The following is a 20,583-nucleotide window of genomic DNA, read 5'->3' as shown; positions in this document are numbered from 1 at the left end:
GTTCCATAGCAACCGACAAACGGATATCTTTTGCAGCATCAGCAACCAGAACAGTTGAGTAGGACTCTATTGTCTTAAACTAAGTAATAGAAAAGAATGAAAAACAATAAGTTTTTAAAAGTTCAACAAATAACAAAAAATCATAGAATCAAAAGTGACAATTTAAAAAGAACTCACAGTAATGCGAATTCAATCTCAAATAGTCCCAAACGATTTTCACCAGTCCTAATGAATAAAGTTCTATTTAAATTCAAGTGGCATTCCAAATAAGATCCAAAGATGAAGGTTTTGATATGACTGTAGTCCCAAATGAAGTAATGTATCAATGGCCTAAGTACGACCATCTGTCAGCAGTTATTTGATGAATGAAAACACCCTTGTCTGAATTCACCATAATTCCAAATTGATGTTTCTGTCCAAGAATATTATTTAACACTTTGTAATTCCAGCGAATAATAATTTTAATAAGTAATTCCAGCCCAAATCAAATACTGAACACAATAATGATACAGATTTCTGCTTCAGATGTTATTGCAGTAAATATATTTTTTTCCAGTAAATAAGATTGTAAAACTCTCTACTTCACATTGGTCACAATAAGCATTTTCTAAACAGAACTATTACTTACTGGAAAATTCCATTCTAGAAGATTATGTTACTAAAATAATAATAAAGAACATCGTAAACCTTGACTCAGACCAAGACAATGATCCTAATATTTAACCCACACTCCCATATAAATAAAATCTAAATATTACTTGTTGACAGGCTAAAAACAACATCAGTGTCACAAGTCAGGAATAACATGACCTTGATTTTGGACAATGTCAGGTACAACATACAATTAAACATAACACAAAATTATAGAGAAAAAACTAACAAAAAATAGAAATTAAACATACCTAACAAGATGGCATCACAGTTACGCTGGTGAGGCATTATCCATTGATAGTGCTTGCCAAACAAGTCCGTCAACAATTTACACAACTCTAGTGCAGCTAATTATAACTGCCACCTAACTTGAGCAGTCGCAGATTCAACTCACAACTATATTGAATTCTAAGGTATTTTTTTCGGTGCAGCAAAAGAACATGGCATGCAAGGACTTAAAGGCATACAACTGGTGACAGTCTTGTCTGCATCAAATGAAAACCTGTTCAGTGACTGGGGCTTTTGTCAACCTAAGTTGCATCTAATATGCATGCAATGGTTATTTTATTCGCCTTGTGCTTTAAGGAAAGCACTTGGCTAGAGAGATACAAGCATGAAGTTGGCTACAGAGACCTCGTATATGTTGTTACTCAATTCAGTAGAGGCCAGACTGCAGATGAAGTTAAACGAAATTGTTGACCGATAAGTTTACAATGATGCAAACAGATATGCAACATGACAGTCCAAAGGCAGTTTTAGCTCAGAACTTTTCCCAGCAATTATTGAATGAACTGTTTATCAAAACCAAATTCAAAGAGTAATTCATGGCTGTGTATTTTCCAAACGCAGCAACAATTGTCTGCTGGGAACGCTTCCATGATTGAATATGTGTTCAGCAATTGCAGAGAGAAGAACGAGATGCTGATATTTAACCCCATATGGAAGCTGTCATCGATACCATCTGCTAATTCAACATGGTTCGGTCGAAACAATTGCACTCGATTTATTCCTCTATATTTTGGATTCCAAGAAAAGCATTAGGAGGCCTACGATAATCTAAAAATGTCGGATTTAGTATTATTAAATCTGTTCAGCACGGATTCATCTTTTCAACACAAATCAAGGCGCTGGGGCAGACCATATCATGGACCATACAAGTAAAGGTCATGTTACTGGTTTCGCCTCTCGAAAAACGCGCTAACCGGATGGCTAATGACCCACTGACAACTACCTTATGTATGTGTGTCACTTTTTCATGATGACTAATCATCCATGAGAATGACCAAAAACTCCTTATTAGGCAACTTGTTGGAATCTAACTCAAGCCTGTGTGATATCCATCAACAAAGGTTAAGCCTGTGTGATATCCATCACCAAGTCATGACTGTGCAACATATCCATCGCCAAGGCATTGACTGTGTTACATAGCCGTGACAAAACCAAATTCATTAAAACTCAGTGAACGACATGATGTAAGTTATTGTTTGACTTAAAACGGTTTCATGAAAACGAAGTATCAAATTACAGACGTTTCATGAAAAGTTTCGAGAATGACAAGCTCGTCGGAAATGTAAGCAATACGTGTTGAAGACTTGCCTAACTTATATTCATCGCAAGAAAAAAACAATCCCGAAATGTTTTTCACGGTGTGAATTCACCAACCTCGCGCAGCAATTTGATTATTCAGTGCAATTACATGGACGACCTTGTGCTGCCACTGCAGTGCCTCTGCAAAGGAGAGCGCACAAAAAAGGTCTTAACACAGGCAGGCCTCCAAGGATAAAAAAAAACTCTTTAATTGACAGAAATTCATCGTGATTAACACGGCTGCATTTGCGTAGTTCTTACGCTATTATATTTTGACCTTCCTTGCGATTTTTAGCTGTTGCAATGTCTGAAAGCTTAAATTACTCTGGCCTCAAAAATGAAGCACATGTATTTGATGCAGTGATATTTAGATTCATGACGCACATATTACTACATAGAAACAAATAATATGCTTTTTCTGAGCCATATCCTACCACAGCTCTTTACTTCTAATTTAACTCAACTGTTGAGTATTACACAGGTAAATGTTTACATAGTGAAAGTTACATTGTGGCGCAAAAAAAGTTTTGTATTAGTCTTTTCTGCATTTTTATATTTTGCATTTTATATGTGTATAGGATGCACACTCTAGATTGCATCTTTACATCTGCTAATATTTATTATAGAGCTCGTTAGGTATATCGTAATACTGAAATTTCGTGTCTTCAGATTCAGTGTGAGTGCTTTTATATGCATTTTCAGTGTGAGTGCTTTTATATGCATTTTCAGTGTGAGTGCTTTTATATGCATTTTCAGTGTGAGTGCTTTTATATGCATTTTTTATATTATACATGGTACCATTCTTAATTGTATTTTTCCAGCTCTACATTTTCTTTCTGCAATTGAAATATTTTGTTTTAGAAAAACGAAGTATCAAACAGGTAAGACGTTCACATTCTGAAAGTTACAATGTAGTGCAATGAAAGTTGCAAGTTAACCTGACGCAAAATGCAATAGATGATAACCGAATGAAAATAGTGACGCGGATCAAATATAATGCTCATTCAAATCGTTGATGACAAAACAACAGATCCGACCCGTTGTGTCTCGACAGGAACGTAGTATTTGTTGAACTACTATCTTCGTGCTTTCATTGTAGTTTTTTTTTTTATTTTTTAAGTAAACGCTTTTTCTACAGGTGAATCATCAAAGAAGAAACGATCCTTTTTCTTTCACCGTTCGTCATTAACTCCAGCGAAAAGCTCTTGTTATGGTGGGGCCCCGGGATGCCGATTATTCTAAAGCGCTTGCCTTTACAGATCACTGACATCTCAACTCTGTCTTCGTGCGTTCGAGTCTTAGGCTCCGCCAGCGTGGGTATATGAGAAAGTGTGCCAGTAGTTTCAGTGGATCGTTGGTTCTTCTCTGGTTCTTCCTCCACCAGATATGCTGGCAGCCATACATAGCCTATCATGTGGTGAAAAATGGCATGAAGCCTACAACAATACAACATATTGTGACCTTTCGATATGTACGTATTTCAAATCAGGGACATATTAGCAAGATAGGTCTTTGCTAAAATAAACGGTCAGCATGTACTGATAAAATGCATTTAACACATTGATTGATCAGAAATTTTTTATTTTATTTCTATGAGATTGTACTAGACCTGCAAAAAAGCTATTTAACTTCCAGTAGCCATACATGGTCTAAATCATCCATTTCAAACCAAACAATTCGTCGATTACGTAAATGAGTTATAAAAGAGAATCATCTGATATATTTGTTCTTTTTCTCAAGAAACAGCATTTTGACAATATTTATCACACAAAAAAGTTTATTATGCTAGTGTCACTAAATGAACACCATGTTCATATAGGTTTTTATTCTTTGTTTACGGCATTAAAAATTTCAAGAAAAAATAGTAATCTTATTTTTTACTCAGTAATACGATTATCGGAGAAAATTTATAAACATTTAATATTTAGCGAGATATTTGTATTAAAAATGAATTTCAAGAGTGATTATTGATTTGCCAACGAAGTTTCATGTTGTAAATTCAGCACATCACAATATAGTTTACATCAACAAAACACTGTTTAAACGTAGAATGTTTAGATTCTAATTATTTTACATCAGGGTGTTCCATTGGAAAACAAACACACACAAAACCATCAACAACAAACATACAAACAATATTTCTAACTAAGTGCATGAAAAAGAGGGTTGTGGTAGATTGGGGAAGGGGCAAAAGGCATTTGCGATGTTGCAGATACCTTTTTGTGTTATAATTGAGGTATAAACAAATTGAATCAAACAATAAAAATCGAAATAAAAATTAAAACACTAAAATATACTATTAGTTTAAGGAGTCTTGGTGTCTTCCAGCAGTAATTTAGAATGAGCTCTATTTCCACACAGAACGCACGGACGGACAGAATGATGGAATCATGAAATCCCCTAAGAATGAAGCGTGTCATGACTATCTATATTTGATGAGTATCCGATTTTGGTGTTTTGGTGAGATTGCAATGATCGATCCCTGATTCCTAATTAGCCTGCTAAGAGAAATAAAATAAAATAAAATAAAATAAATAAATAAATAAATAAATAAATAAATAAATATACAAGTTTATATAAAGCGTATGACGTTTGGCCAATATAGCTGGACGGAGATTGCTAGAACGATAAATGATAAGTCTCTCTCTCTCCTCTCTCTCAGGACACATCGGCAGTGGCAGTTTATAGTGATGTCTACCACTGGGGCATCATGCTGCAGACATCTAACATGGTGTCTCACCCAGTCACATTATCCTGACACTACGCCGACCAGTCCTAACACCAGCCTCTTAATGCTGAGCGCCAAGCGAGGCAGCTGTTAGTACCATTTTGATAAGTCTTTGGTATGACTCGGTCGGGGATCGAACCCACGACATCCAGCTTCCGCGGCGGACACTCTAACCACTAGGCCACCGGAGCGGTCCTGCATTGTATTGTATTATTACAGTTGTGGTAATTTATATGTAATCAAATACACTGTCAGAATGCAACGATGAGACTTAGAAATGGAATAATGCAATGTAGAATATTGACATGTGTAATAGTAAAAGGATGCACATGGAATTTGAAGATATTAAATTAAGAAATTTAGATGTAAACAGTCAATCTCGAATGTACATCTTACACACATAGAAAATGCAAAATAAACAATGCAGAAAATAAAATATAGCGCATCAAATAATTGAAAATACATGCAGAGAATTATGGCCGTAATCCCGCCCCCCTTCATGTTATCCGTCCTCGCACGGGCATCATATGTTTGTGTTACGATCGTTTGCTATGGAAACGGTGTAGAACAAATGCCGAATATATCCCTTGAGTCAGATAATCACGGGTTCATTTCATGGAATAAATGTCTGCTGACACCAAGATATATAAGCTATTGTAAAGATTGTATTTTTGCACATTTTCAACCAAAAACAAAATTAAAATCAGAAAAGAATGCTCATATGTCCTTGAGAAGCACAAATGTAGTTTCAAGGTCATGCACAAATGTAGATTTCAGGCCAAGCACAAATGTAGATTCAAGGTCATGCGCAAATGTAGATCCCAGGCCAAACAAAAATGTAGATTCAATGCCATGCACAAATGTAGATTCAAGGATAAATATAGTGTTATTTTTTTAAAATATGCATTTTTAGTGAAAAAGTGCGGTAGCTGATGTCGCCCTGAATCTATATGTGTGCATGGATTACAGGCCATGCAGAAATAAAGATCCAAGGTCATGCACAACTGTAGATTCGAGGATGAATATAGTGTTATTTTTATAAAATATGCATTTTTAGTGAAAAACTGCGGTAGCTGATGTCGCCTTGAATCTATATGTGTGCATGGATTACAGGCCATGCATAAATATAGATTCAAGGTCATGCACAAATGTAGATTTAAGGCTATGCACAAACGTAGATTCGAGGCTAAATATAGTGTTGCTGTTAGAAAATTTGCATTTTGAATATTAAAAAAAACTGCGGTAGTTTTAGTCGCCAGGAGTCCAATTATGTACAAATGTCTTTACATTTAAACAATAATCTTAGGTACTACATATGTTGTTCTTTTTCTTTTGTTTTTTTGAAAGTAAGATATGGTCCGTCCGTCGGAAGAGGTCCTGGCCTCAGGCCTGTTAACCAATCAAAATGTAAACACTGGCCTGTAAGTCATGCATAAGTATAACCTGGTATGAGTCAGCTTCTTTTGTCGGAACAGAAAGGTGGCTGCTAATTTCTAGTGCTGACACTGCGACTGCTGGGACAACTGACGACAATTTATTATTCTCTCCTGACACCGACAAAAAAATTAAATCTGTACACGACCAATGGAGGACGAAACGATTCCGAGTAAAAATGATTAATCCGCTTTCATGCCATAACTATCATTTTGTGTCAGATGTGATTTGTTTTCTTTAAAAATATTGATAGAAAAGTCTCGACAATTAAATCCGAAAATAAGTATTTTCCACAATAATTCAGAGAACTTCATAAAACATTCCTTACATGTGTGCCTAAACTTCCGCTCAAATTTTGACCGAACCACTGCTAAAGATAGGCCAAGCGTGAAATTTCGGCGTGACGACGTGAATTCCGGAATACAAATTGATATAATGATTTTATATCAACATTAAAGCAAGAATCAAACTTTCCTTCCATATCCAGCCGAGTTTAATCTGCCCTGGTACGTAAATTTCCTTAAACATCAGTTGTACAATCACTCCAAAAGTTAAAAAATTTGTATGTTAAGGTTAAAATAAAGTTAAGCCCAGCACAATATTACGTCATACACAAAACACAGAAACGTGCCAATTAAGTCACATAAAATTCAACCGCTCCATTGGCCCAGTGATTAGAGCGTCCGCCTCGAATACGTGAAATTGCGGGTTCGAAATCCGGTCGAGTCATACCAAAGACATAAAAACGGTACTAACATCTGCCTCGCTTGGCACTCGGCATTAAGAGGTTAGTGTTAGGACGGGTCGGCCTGGTGTCAGGATAATGTGACTGGGTGGGACATAATGCTACATGTCTGCGGCATGATGCCACAGTGCTAGACATCGCTATAAACTGCCACACTGCAGACATCGTAGCGAAATGACTGTTGTTATTGTTGCTTTAGGGTTTAACGTATTTTTTCAACACAAGACAGGCTACATTAAGAAGACAGTCAACATTAAGGAAAAAAATGGCAGCCAGTATAAATGGCGGAGGAAGAACCCGGGTAACCCCCGGAAAGAACCAACGACCCACGAGAAACTAATGGCAAGCTTTCTCACGTACCCATATTGGCCGAGCCCGAGGCTCAAACCCATGCAGACAGAGGTGAGATGGCAGTGATTCGTAGCGGTGAGCACTTCAGACCACTCCGCCACTAGGGGCACCGCGATATGACTGAAATAATTGTTAAAGCTACGTTAAACATCCAAATCACATCACACATATAATTCACCAGAGAACAATTACAGATTTTTTTCTTCTTAATGTTGACTTTCAATATTCATAAATAGTATAAATATATGAAAGTTCGTTAGCATTAACGCCCATGCAAAAATATCATATAACGAACCTTTTTTCCTCACCGGTATAAATAGCTACTTGACTCTTGCGCCAAGCACTGAGGTCATCTCAGTTGCATAGCAGACAGGAACATATTTGAAAATCGCTGTTTCTCCTGGCATTTTGTACAAGGAGTTTAGTTCAAAGTCTTTGAGTCCCACCCCACCTCCGTCCAATCTGAGATCATCTGCATTCATGATAACTAGTTTTTCATACAACATTACCACTTTACAGCAGAAGTAAAACTGGAGACTGTTGGGCAAGTACTTTTATGTAAGAAAACCACGTGCTTATATTTGAGAGATTTTCGTCTGTTTCAAGTGGTTGGTCATCGTACTGGTACTACCCCATGTCCGATAAATCAGCACACCCCCCCCCCCGCCCAATCTGTGATGATGCTGACGAACGATATGTGGGATATAACCTGATGATTAAAATGTGAAATTTTGCTGTATTCAAATCTGTCCAGAAAACACGTGCGTACAGTTTAGTAACTTACCGGTATTTGGTAACAGCCATATCTAGCTTGAATTTTCCAAACGCCGCAGGCTGAGAGTTGTGTTATTTCACGTGGATTTACATGTCGCCAGACATAGGATTTGATCCGGAAATAGTATGTACATATCGCCAAAAGAACCTTTCAGCCGAAGGTAGCTCAAAGCCATGAAAAACACCGGCAAGTATATAAAATATACAACGATGCGTGGCAGCAGAATTTTGCTGGACTTAATGAGCAAGTGTTATCAGCTCCTGAAACGGCAGTCAATATTATTATAGCTGTGGGGTTTGCTTTATCGGCCTAGTACTATCCAAATATCAGAAACATGTCAATCACATGTTACAGTTAGCTTTCTGTTTGCTGATGGCATCATTAATTACAAAATACTTCCAAAATGCAAATAGTTTGCATGCTGACATTAAGCAATTTTAAATGAGCTTGAAAAAATTAGATGATCTTGTCAATGGCTTTTGCTTATCATGTTATCATTTAATCAGGGAAAGCAGGCTATGTAAACGTAAACATGGCTAGCACACACATATCTACATACATACAGTATATATAAATATATATCTATGTGTGTGGGGGGGTGTGTATATATATATATATATATATATATATATATATATATATATATATATATATATATATATATTTTGCAAGGATGCAAAAACTTTGGTAGATGCTCTCGCAGTACATTTTGTCGTCGTCAGCATGACACGTAGCAATTAACTTTAACGTATGGGCTTAGCTCGCAATAATTACTGCCTGCAAAGGATGAAATGTGCTATGTCTGGGGGCATGAGTGAAATTTAATTAGTGTCCTTTCGGATAACAATCATACAGATAAAAGTGAAAAAGTTAACGTAAAGTCACGTAGCAGAAAATGAAAAAGTTGAGACAAGCCAGTGACAATTTGGGTCATTGGAAATAGGTGGCATAAATTAGAATTTTCCAGTTATTAATAAAGGCGGACTAAAACGAAGTATTCTAACTTCAATGGAATGTTCAAAGTTTGGAAATTCAATGTATTTAGTAATTTCCCTTGCAAGATTTGGCAATCCAATTTTGTGCAGGAATTTAAGTCTGATGGTCTTAGAGTAAATCAACACGTAATTATTCTCTTTAAATAAATAGTCCATGGGACGGGGGCTCCAAAAGGATTTGAGAGACCCGGAACAAGATAGAGATATTCGGCTGCATAGAAAGAGTTAGTCTCGAAAGGGCACAAATGTATCGTGTCAATCGCATACAATATGCTCATTGATATAAGTTTATTATTTATTTGAAATTCATACATCAGTTTTTTTTCAGTTCAGAAGTTAATTGTGCATTCATTGTCTTGAATTGTATACGATTCTTGTATTGCAAGAATGTCATAAAATATATTATTGATATGAATGTGTTCGGATTTAATGGTTTGTATGAAGGAATTTCATGCGTTACTCTGATAGAAATTGTGGGAATTAATGTGTCTGTCTTAAATGATATGTATCATGTATGCTAAGAATTGATCTTACTATGTCTATATCAATGAATCGCTAATTAGTAAGTAATGTAGTTAAAACAAGACGTGAAGTCCAATAATTCATTTGTGAATTATCTTAAAAGAGGAAAATCGACCGGTGTTGAACGACATCGTTCAGTTGAATGTTATAGTTTATCTAAGAGGTATAGTTATGTCATGGTTCCAGTTTGGAATACGGATAGCAGCTAAGGGACATTATTTTGAAGATAATAAATTGTGTGTATCAGGTTGCGAACTGATCATATTAGCTTCGTTCTATTGAATTACGAGAAGACTATATCTGAGGGAAAACGTGTGGGAATATTGTTCGATCCCAGGAGAATAAAAACCTGACCAATATATAGGTTGCGTATTATATTTATTTTAGGGGAAAAACGGCTCCATATCTTGGCCCCACACTGGGAAGGAGTACATACTACAAGTAAGTTACGGTTGATGACCTGAAAATGTGGAGGTGTATGTGCAGAAATACGACAAGGCTGACCTGTCGACAACAACTCTCATTCGAATCTTGTACTGAACAGCTAATGTACACATCCTAGGGTCATTTTACTAAAGCGACTTTTATATTTTATGTTTACTAAAACTAATGAAATATAGCGTTGGGTATAAGGAGAGTGGTTGTTTCCATTGTCAGCGATTAAAACCGATTTTGCGCATTATGTTTTGTGGATATCTAATTTGAGACCTGAGCTGTGTGATGTTCGGTTGAATAGTGTGGTACCGTTATCAGATAGTAAACAGCATGACATTCACGATTTTGCTCAACAGTCGTTCCTTATTAATGCAATACAGATTATTTAACACAGACAGATTTAACAATAAAATATGAATAAAAGCGAGTTCAACGAGAGAGAGAGAGAGAGAGAGAGAGAGAGAGAGAGAGACTGTTAAGTTAAACATGGATTACTTTGTAAAGACGAAACGTTAAATGCCTTTCAGTGGGGAAAAAAACATTGTGGATACATGAATACAGAATTCTAACTACTGCAACATAACTTTCGTGCTGTTAAAGGCAAGGAATGGATTGAGACATAACCTTTTAAGCAAAAGACAGATCTGTACTTTATATAAAATTAGGTGCATGCGAGCGTGTGTGTCGATGTATATACAAAAGTGAATGCGAGCGCACGTAAGTATGTGTGTATTTACCATTTCGTAACTTTTCTTCTTTCCATTTTTATGAGCTTATAGTAACTGAATGAGGATGACCAGGAATGGAACAAGATTTATGTTTGTTTTTCAATTAAAATTCTTTTTCTATATTACCTTTCAAAATGTATCTGACGTCATTTATGAAAAGTGAGCGAAATCATCAGCATAATGATATAATATTACTCCAGACTGATCCCTGTCATGAACGCATGTATGAAGTTGTTATTGGACGAGTGTGTGGAACAACGACAAACTTAACTCTTAATGGATTGTACCTGGACAACAAATAGTTATTTGATTAGAACTCAGGTAATAAAAGACATGTTCCAGCCTAAATGTAACTTTGACCATGACCTCATACAAATATTAAAACCCAGGTGCACATATTTGTTTTCCTTAGGATACAGTTATAAATAACAACGACAACAAACAATAAAAGTAGTAGTAGTAGTAGTAGTAGTAGTGGTAGTAATAATAATAATAATAATAATAATAATAATAATGATAGTAGTAGTAGTAGTAGTAGTAATAATAATAATAATAATAATAATAATAATGATAGTATTAGTATTAGTAGTAGTAGTAATAATAATAATAGTAATAATAATAATAATAATAATAATAATAATAATAATAATGATAGTAGTAATAGTAGTAATAATAATAATAATAATAATAATAATAATAATAATGATAGTAGTAGTAGTAGTAATAATAATAATAATAATAATAATAATAATAATAATAATAATGATAGTAGTAGTAGTAGTAGTAATAATAATAATAATAATAATAATGATAGTAGTAGTAGTAGTAATAATAATAATAATAATAATGATAGTATTAGTATTAGTAGTAGTAGTAATAATAATAATAGTAATAATAATAATAATAATAATAATAATGATAGTAGTAATAGTAGTAATAATAATAATAATAATAATAATAATAATAATAATAATGATAGTAGTAGTAGTAGTAGTAATAATAATAATAGTAATAAAAATAATAATAATAATAATAATAATAATAATGATAGTAGTAATAGTAGTAGTAATAATAATAATAATAATAATAATAATAATAATAATGATAGTAGTAGTAGTAATAATAATAATAATAATAATAATAATAATAATGATAGTATTAGTATTAGTAGTAGTAGTAGTAATAATAATAATAGTAATAATAATAATAATAATAATAATAATAATGATAGTAGTAATAGTAGTAATAATAATAATAATAATAATAATAATAATAATGATAGTAGTAGTAGTAATAATAATAATAATAATAATAATAATAATAATGATAGTAGTAGTAGTAGTAGTAATAATAATAATAGTAATAATTATAATAATAATAATAATAATAATGATAGTAGTAGTAGTAGTAATAATAATAATAGTAATAATAATAATAATAATGATAGTAATAGTAGTAGTAGTAATAATAATAATAATAATAATAATAATAATAGTAATAATAATAATAATAAGTATCTTCTTTTTACAGTTGATCCTTTCATCTTAACAACATATCTGATGTAAATGTCATATATTAATGAATGTTCGTTATATATATATATATATATATATATATATATATATATATATATATATATATATATATATATATATATATATATATATATATATATATATATATATATATATATATATATGATTGTGTGTGTGTGTATGTAATGCAGAGCTTGACAGCCAGGAAAGTCTTTGGATGCCATTAAAGGTGCTTTGCCATCGATAACTAAAGAATGAAAAAGAAAAACAACAGAATAAACCACTTGCCACCATGCCGATACCGATGGGTAAATATTAAATTTTATTAAATGAGAAAGAAAAGTAGATGTTACTGGATCAAAACAAATTTCAACGTAATAGTTTAAAGAAAGCTTTTAGGATTAGGATTTGCAACGTAGCTCTAACAATGTTTCAGTCATATCGCTACGAAGTCTGCAGTGTGGCAGTTTATAGTGATGTCTAGCACTGGGGCATCATGCCACAGACATGTAGCATGATGTCTCACCCGGTCACATTATCCTGACACCAGTCCGCCAGTTCTAACACTACCTCTTAATGCTGGGCGCTTAGCGAGGCAGCTGTAAGTACCATTTTTGTAAGTATTTGGTATGACTCGGCCGGGGTTCGAATCCGCGACCTCCCGCTTCCGCGGCGGACGCTCTAGCCACTAGGCCACCGGATCGGTCAAAGCTTTGGCAATTTATGTAATAAATGCAGGCTTTGAATTATACTTTTATCTTAAATGAACAGTACTTTTTGTGACATTGATGAGCGAAGATAAACACTTTACAATTATATCGACTGAGCAAATCGCGTTTTCAAATGAATCAACTACTTTGGATTGGCTAAAACGCTCTCAAGGTCAACTTACATTATGGATTCATCATTCGTAGTATCAAGATATTGTTATAGACCACAGAAAGGGTTCAAATATGTCATGATAGGCTAGAGTGTTATCTTTATTAGATTTGATATGTTGAATGCAGGTATTATGGGACTGTTTTGTTTCTTTAACTAGAATAATACTTCCTTGTTGGACTGCCTTTCTTACCGTCATACAAAGAAGTTTTACCATAATAGGAAACATACGTACCCGGCAAACACACTATAAATAGAACAAAGTGACCCATACTACTGGACTTTTTTTTTACCCCATACGAAGCACGAGAAGTTAGACTATGTAAAGATGACAGTATACACCTCAATATTATATTTGTATCGATGATGCATACCCTTTTCCGTTTCCTATCCAAACACCATGCACAATAGTGGTGGTGGCAGAGGGTGGAGTCATGGGCGGCCGATTATAGTGGAATCGTGTAAAACAGCTGTTTTAAAATAACATGCATGATCTAAACATAAAACAATAATTTGCTTCAAATAAAGTTGTTTTATCTTAAAAAAACCTCTTCAGTCACACATTTATTTGGGTAGTACACACAAAAGAGATTATACGCAAACGTAAGAGAATCTATTGAAAAGCCAAGCAATCCACCTAACATCCCATTGGGCTGTCTCTATGAGTGAAGAAGGCAAACGGCTACGGAGACTGCTCCGGTGGCCTATTGATTAGAGCGTGCGCCCCGGATGCGGGACGTCGCAGGTTCGAACCCAGGCCGAGTCATACCAAAAACTTATAAAAATGGCACTAAAAAGGCGCCAGGATAATGTGACTGGGTGGGACATCATGCTACATGGCTGCGGCATGCCTCGGTGCTAGACATCACTATAAACTGCCACACTGCAGACGTCGTAGCGATATGATTGCAAATTGTTAAAGCTAGGTTAAAAAGCCAAATCACACACACACACACACACACACACACACACACACACACACACACACACAAAACGGCTACATAGTGATAAATTAGCGGAAATCAGGCAATATGTCATCCAAAGATTAGTGGTCAACCGCTAGTTATTCATGAGCCCTCTGTGTGCACATTCTGATATATATCTTCAATACAACCGGTTTGATAATCAGCGCAAAGGTGACAACTCTGAATTACTTGGCGATATGTGTATATATATATATATATATATATATATATATATATATATATATATATATATATATATATATATATATATATATATATATATATATATATACATATATATATACATATATATATACATATATATATATATATATATATATATATATATATATATATATATATATATATATATATATATATATATATATATATATATATATATATATATATATAAGAGCTAACTGTATTAGGTTATACAAATGTCAGTCTTCTAGATGTACCTCTATATGCCGATATTTGTTTTTGTACTATCAAACTATCATCCGACAGAATACAAAATATTTTCAGAAGCCTTCGTAAGGCGTCTGGTCCCGATGGTACATAACAAATGTATCTTTTACGTGAGCTCGATAATCCACTTTTTCAATTTTAAATCGATCTCTAACAGAAGCAGCCTTTCCAAACTGACGGAAAGAAGGAAACATTTAGACCAGCTTCCATCGTGTCCAAGTACAGAACAATATCACTTCTCATTAGCAATGTTTTGGAAAGACTGGTTTTCCAATATGGTTTTATTGCGGGTGATTGTACAGGTAATAAGTTAATAGACCTCGGTGATATTGTTTGCATAGCAGTAGATTTCGGTGAGGAAATTCGAGTTGATGTTTGCGACTCAAGTTATGCTTTTGAGCGCGCATCGCATCAAAGACTCGTCTATAAATTAATTGATAATATTATCATGGCAGGATTTTTAAATGATTTTCTACCTATCTTAAAAGCAAAAGACAAAGAGTGATACTTTTGGAAGTGGTTTCAGAGCAGAGGTTTATTAGAGTTGGTGTGTCCCATGGGTCCGTTTTAGGTCCCTTACTTTTCTTGATATACATATAATATATACGCTCAAATATAAGTATCTTTTCAGACTATATAAGTCTCTTTCTAATAGCAGACAATCCGGTCGTGATCTCTCATAACCTCAACTCTGACATGGAAACAATGGGCAAATAAGTCCCTGGTGATATCTTTCAGCCCTACTAAAACTTAATCCCTAAAATTTAAAATTAAATTAATAAACTCTTCCTTCTATCACTATATATGCTCAACCACACAATCAAGGAAGCTGGCGCGTACAAGTACCTTGAAATATTTATCTCTAATAATTACCTATGGCACAAACAATTCTCTATTAAAACTAGTTTCTTCCTTCGGCTATTCGTGAATGGAATACATTATCTGTTGAGGCTCGTTAAACTGACCCAATGAACAAATTCAAAAGCGCTTAAATAACCTGCACAGTCATGTTTCCAGACACTTTCCAGGGGTAGAAGGAGATTTCAATTCTTCGTGCTCGAATTAGAACACATTAAAGTTAACATAATCGGCGCTTGTTTGCAAACGATATAATTGGATCAACTCACCTCTTTGTAGATGTGGCTTTATAGAATAAGCCAATACTTCTTTTTTGCTTTTATTACAAAGAACATAGAGCTGTCTAAATCCCTCATACCACTAGGTAATTTAACTTAAAATACCATTTTTGTATGACGATACAAAGATTCCATATAAATTAAATATTCGTATTTTTAACGCCTAGCATAAATTAATTGGCAAGTTCAATATATTTATTTAAACTCAAATATTACTGGCACGCATGCGCTTCCACTGGTCATGAACTGATGTCAGCATTTTCTCCTTTTTCCAAATGATTTGTCATTGCCTTCGCAACTACTGCTCTTGACGGAAGTACTATTCGCTTTTAATCTTATATTTTCTTCCTTTTGTTTGGTTCCTCTTCATTCTTTCCTCCCTATCAACTTTTTACACAATGTTTTACAAATTTTAATTGATGATCTCGTACTTTCACTTCTATCTTCCTTTTTTACTCTTCTTTCGTCTGCTCCTTCGTTGTTCATCCTCGTGCTTTACATAAATTGACTAAACAAGACTGTTTCACAAAGATACTCTTGAATTTGAATACTCAGTAATTTAAAGTTTTGGTAATTCAAACTTAATATCGTCCACCATATATTCACACATATTTAAAACACCTTTATCGCCAACGAAGAAGAAAATTATAAGATGTTGGCTTTCCCTCAAATCCAGTACGTTCTGTATTGAACATCTTATAATCTCCAATTACAAATTTATTAAATAAAATGTGTTTAAGCTAAAACAGATTCGTGGAAATTTAAGTATTAATGCTAGTACCTAATATCAAGGGTGACGCTTAAATAAAATTATATATATATATATATATATATATATATATATATATATATATATATATATATATATATATATATATATCCTTCTATCATAATTACTTTGGCAACGTACGCCAGACGCTCTTTATTGCTCAATACATGTAACCAAGTTTCTCGTATAGTGTTACGTGTATAGTGCACGCAATCAGATGTGCGCATTCGCCTTTATCAAGTGTGTTCGCTGCAACAGAAAGTAAAACTTGCATGCAATTATCTATTTTTCCTGCTAAACTGGCTAGGCTGTTTTTTTCTGGATTATTTACCGTGCCTGCGTAACAGGTGAGACAGCGTTGTACAGACTTTTTTTTTGGTTCATTCTTAGCAAATACCTTTACGCTTGTATCCGATTATAGGGTGAATGAACGGAAAAATAATTCTAACATCACTGTCATCTCATGCAAAGTCAATGGAGTTACATATATATATATATATATATATATATATATATATATATATATATATATATATATATATATATATATATATATATATATATATAACTTATGTTACGGTAGGCTTTCATTGTGCCTTTAAATGAAAATAAAACTGCATGCCGTTAACCAAAAGATGCAACTGGATTAATGCAAATGATTGCTTTATGAGCCACAAGGCGAAAAGGCCTCCGAATGAGGTTGTACGAATCTATTGCTGGACGACTGGTATTTCTGACAAATTCAGAACTGAACGCTGAATGTGGTAGTATCTTTGCCATATATGAGTTTACGTAGCACGTATTTTCTACATATGAACATAGCGGAACAAGATGTAACATAGCTATTGATAATCATGTCACTGGTTAACATTAAACTGCCATAGCAATAGACAATCATGTCACTGGCCAACGCTGTAGTGCTACAACATTATATAATCATGTTACTGTTCAACTCTTATAACAATAATCATGTCACTGGTCAACCCTGCAGTACCACAACAATAGATAATCATGGCACTGGAAGTTGTTCCACAACAATAGATAATCATGGCACTGGAAGTTGTTCCACAACAATAGATAATCATGGCACTGGAAGTTGTTCCACAACAATAGAGAATGATGCCATGATACAAAGTGTTAAGTTATACCCGAACAATTACAAAATATTTGTTTTCAAAGTTCCTATCCGTAATAGTAAACTTGCGCTAAAAAGAAATTCCTTTTTGCACATCAATATATAGGTGGAGATAGCTAGACGGATAGGTATTTGATAAACAGATAAAGATGAATTTAGATTCAACGCACTTTCTTACTGAGCACGGTTCTAATTTATATCCAAGCCATTACAACCTGTTAATGTTTTTACATTCCTTTCTGTAATGATAATACGCTAAAACATTTTTGTTGGACACATAAACTCTTTCACATACGACTATAGCTGGCAATAAAACCTACCTGAATGGCAGATCGCTTTGAGTCTTGGTGGCCCAACGCACAAACAGGATTTATAGAAACATCAATTTCCTTTTGTCAGACAGGTAATGACGTGTCTTAATAGAATGCCTTGATTTTGAATCTTCTTCATTTACCTTGCTTCGAATCTGTTAGCAGAAATATTGATAGATGTTGAAGAATCGGATATGAGTGGGGCAGCATATCGATGCAAGGCAAAATCATTAGGAAAGTTGTATAATATAGATACATATACATGTATCTTCTAGATCAGGGGTTCTTAGTTGAGGTACGCTGACGACTGGTGGTCCGCGAGCTGGATTCAGATCGTCCATTTACAGTATTTAGCTAACGGCACAATCAACATTGGGGAAGATTATTAAGGTGTCCGCAAAGACTCTCGTGGACCATTAAGTGGTCCGCCGAGATCTTTAGAATTGTTCAAGAGGTCCGCCGAGATCTTTAGAATTGTTCAAGTGGTCCGCTAGAAACGCCTGAGAACAACTTCTTCAGATTTAAGTTAGAAAAGAAACAATACAAGCCTTAAGTAATTTTTAATATAAAAAGGCTTGAAGAAATAATTTTAATACAAAAAGATTCAATATTTATTTGTCCAAATGTTTCTATGATTGTGTACATCGGTATAGTTAATAAGTAGAACTTACATGGAAAACTACACTATTGCGGAACTAAAAACGAATTACGTCTCATTCTGAAGAAAGTGAGATGGGAAATTGCTCAGAATGTGATGTCATTACCAAATTCCTTTGAGAATACAATTTAAATTTATTGTAACTGATACTGTACATTGCCGTTTAGGTTGCCTTGTTTTAAGAACAAGAAAATTTAAAGTAATTAAACAAGCTATGCTAAAGACCCAAGCATTCATTTAAAATGTCTATACCTGCAAGATATATATTAAATGTAAACTTAACAGTAATTTGAGCACATAATTATTAGGAAATCTGGACTTATGTTTTCTCAACATTCTCTGATCTACAAAAAAGATGCAACTAATAGAAAACTCAGATACTATGTTGACCTTAAATCTGATTAATGACCAGTCCCGATACAAACTAGAAAGATGTAGGTGTATGAAATATAATGGAACCAAATTATCGAGACTGAGAGGATAGCCTTCGATGTCACATATCGAGTAAACTTTATGCTGTTTAAAGGATAGCAGTGGTAAGTGATCATTAATTACTCATAAAAATCACGAAAAATGCATAAACAATGAGTTGAGCAAGTTTTACAGGCATGCCGAAGTGGGTCACATGGTCATCCAGGAAAAACTACACAGAATCAATGGCAGCGCCGTCATTCGAGACAACATATGACTGGGGCGAGGCGGTAAGTGATGGGGGGGGGGGAGGCGGTAAGTGATGTGGGGGAAGGCGGTAAGTGATGGGGTGAGGAGAGGCGGTAAGTGATGGGGGAGGGTAGGCGGTAAGTGATGGGCGGAGGTGGTAAGTGATGGGGAGGCGTTTAGTGATGGGGGGAGTGGAGGCGGTAAGTGATGGACTTAGTTGTGACATTCTAAGCCAAATGTGAATGGTATGAATTCTACCACTTGGTTGATGAAAGCATATTCAATGTCCATTTCACAAAACAATGACGGAAATAAATCTAGGCAGCTATTATTTGATTTTTATAGTGAAACTCCATCGAAAAGACAAACAAAATTTGTTGCAAAATGATGCTGTACAACATTTTGTCACCTGGTCAACACATGATCTATGTAATCGTAATTCTAATTTCTTGATCAGACCAGTATATTTCTTGTTCCTTTTGAGTTAGGTGCAAATCTTTTAATTAAGATATTCATACGAAAGGAGATAAACTGGGTTACTATTACTAGAATCATCACATAGACAAATTAACTTAAGTTTTCTAAATAAGAACATGCCAAATTATTTTGAGTCCTTTTTCCCGCCTCTTCCGTTTCAACGAATAATATTGATGAGCTTGTAATAATTTATAATGATATTATCATTTTATCAACAAGAGGTTTGCTAGAAAGGTTTTATGAAACTAATTCTAATATAACAATATTTATCTATGAACTTAAATATTATTATTTTTCATAGTATTGTTTTTAAACCTGGAGTCTATAAGAATAAAATAATAACTTCCTAGATTTATTTCCGTCCTTGTTTTGTAAAATGGACACTGAATACACTTTTATTAACCAAAGTAGTAGAATTCATACCATCCACGTTTAACCTAGAATGTCACAAGTCAATCAATTGGTCCCATCTATCTGATGTAATCTCGAAACAAAATGGCGCTGACGTATTTCTGCCACTGATGTCGTGAGGTTTATCCCAGATGATCATTGGACCCACTTCGGCATGCTTGTAAAACTTGATCATTGTTTTTGTTTTGTTGCATTTTGGTGATATTTATGAGTAATTAATGATCA

General features: G+C 34.2%; 1 protein-coding gene across 4 annotated transcripts in view; it reads right to left on the bottom strand.

Moving 5' to 3' along the window:
- The window catches only part of LOC149805714 (uncharacterized), a 113,921-nt gene that overhangs the window by 44,275 nt on the left and 49,063 nt on the right, over positions 1-20,583 (bottom strand). The window contains exon 1 of one of the 4 annotated variants that reach the window (XM_089950390.1): positions 8,281-8,425. The exons of the other annotated variants lie outside the window; for them this stretch is intronic. The gene's annotated coding sequence lies outside the window, so the exon portion shown is untranslated. Of the gene's footprint in view, positions 1-8,280; positions 8,426-20,583 lie in introns of those variants that run through there. 4 annotated transcript variants of the gene reach the window in all.

Source organism: Sinohyriopsis cumingii, chromosome 2 (genome assembly GCF_028554795.1).
Source record: "Sinohyriopsis cumingii isolate HCF-2022 chromosome 2, ASM2855479v2, whole genome shotgun sequence".
Taxonomy (NCBI): Eukaryota; Metazoa; Mollusca; class Bivalvia; order Unionida; family Unionidae; genus Sinohyriopsis; species Sinohyriopsis cumingii.
Note: the sequence above shows the minus strand (reverse complement) of the source record. Positions and strands in the feature narration are given on the sequence as shown.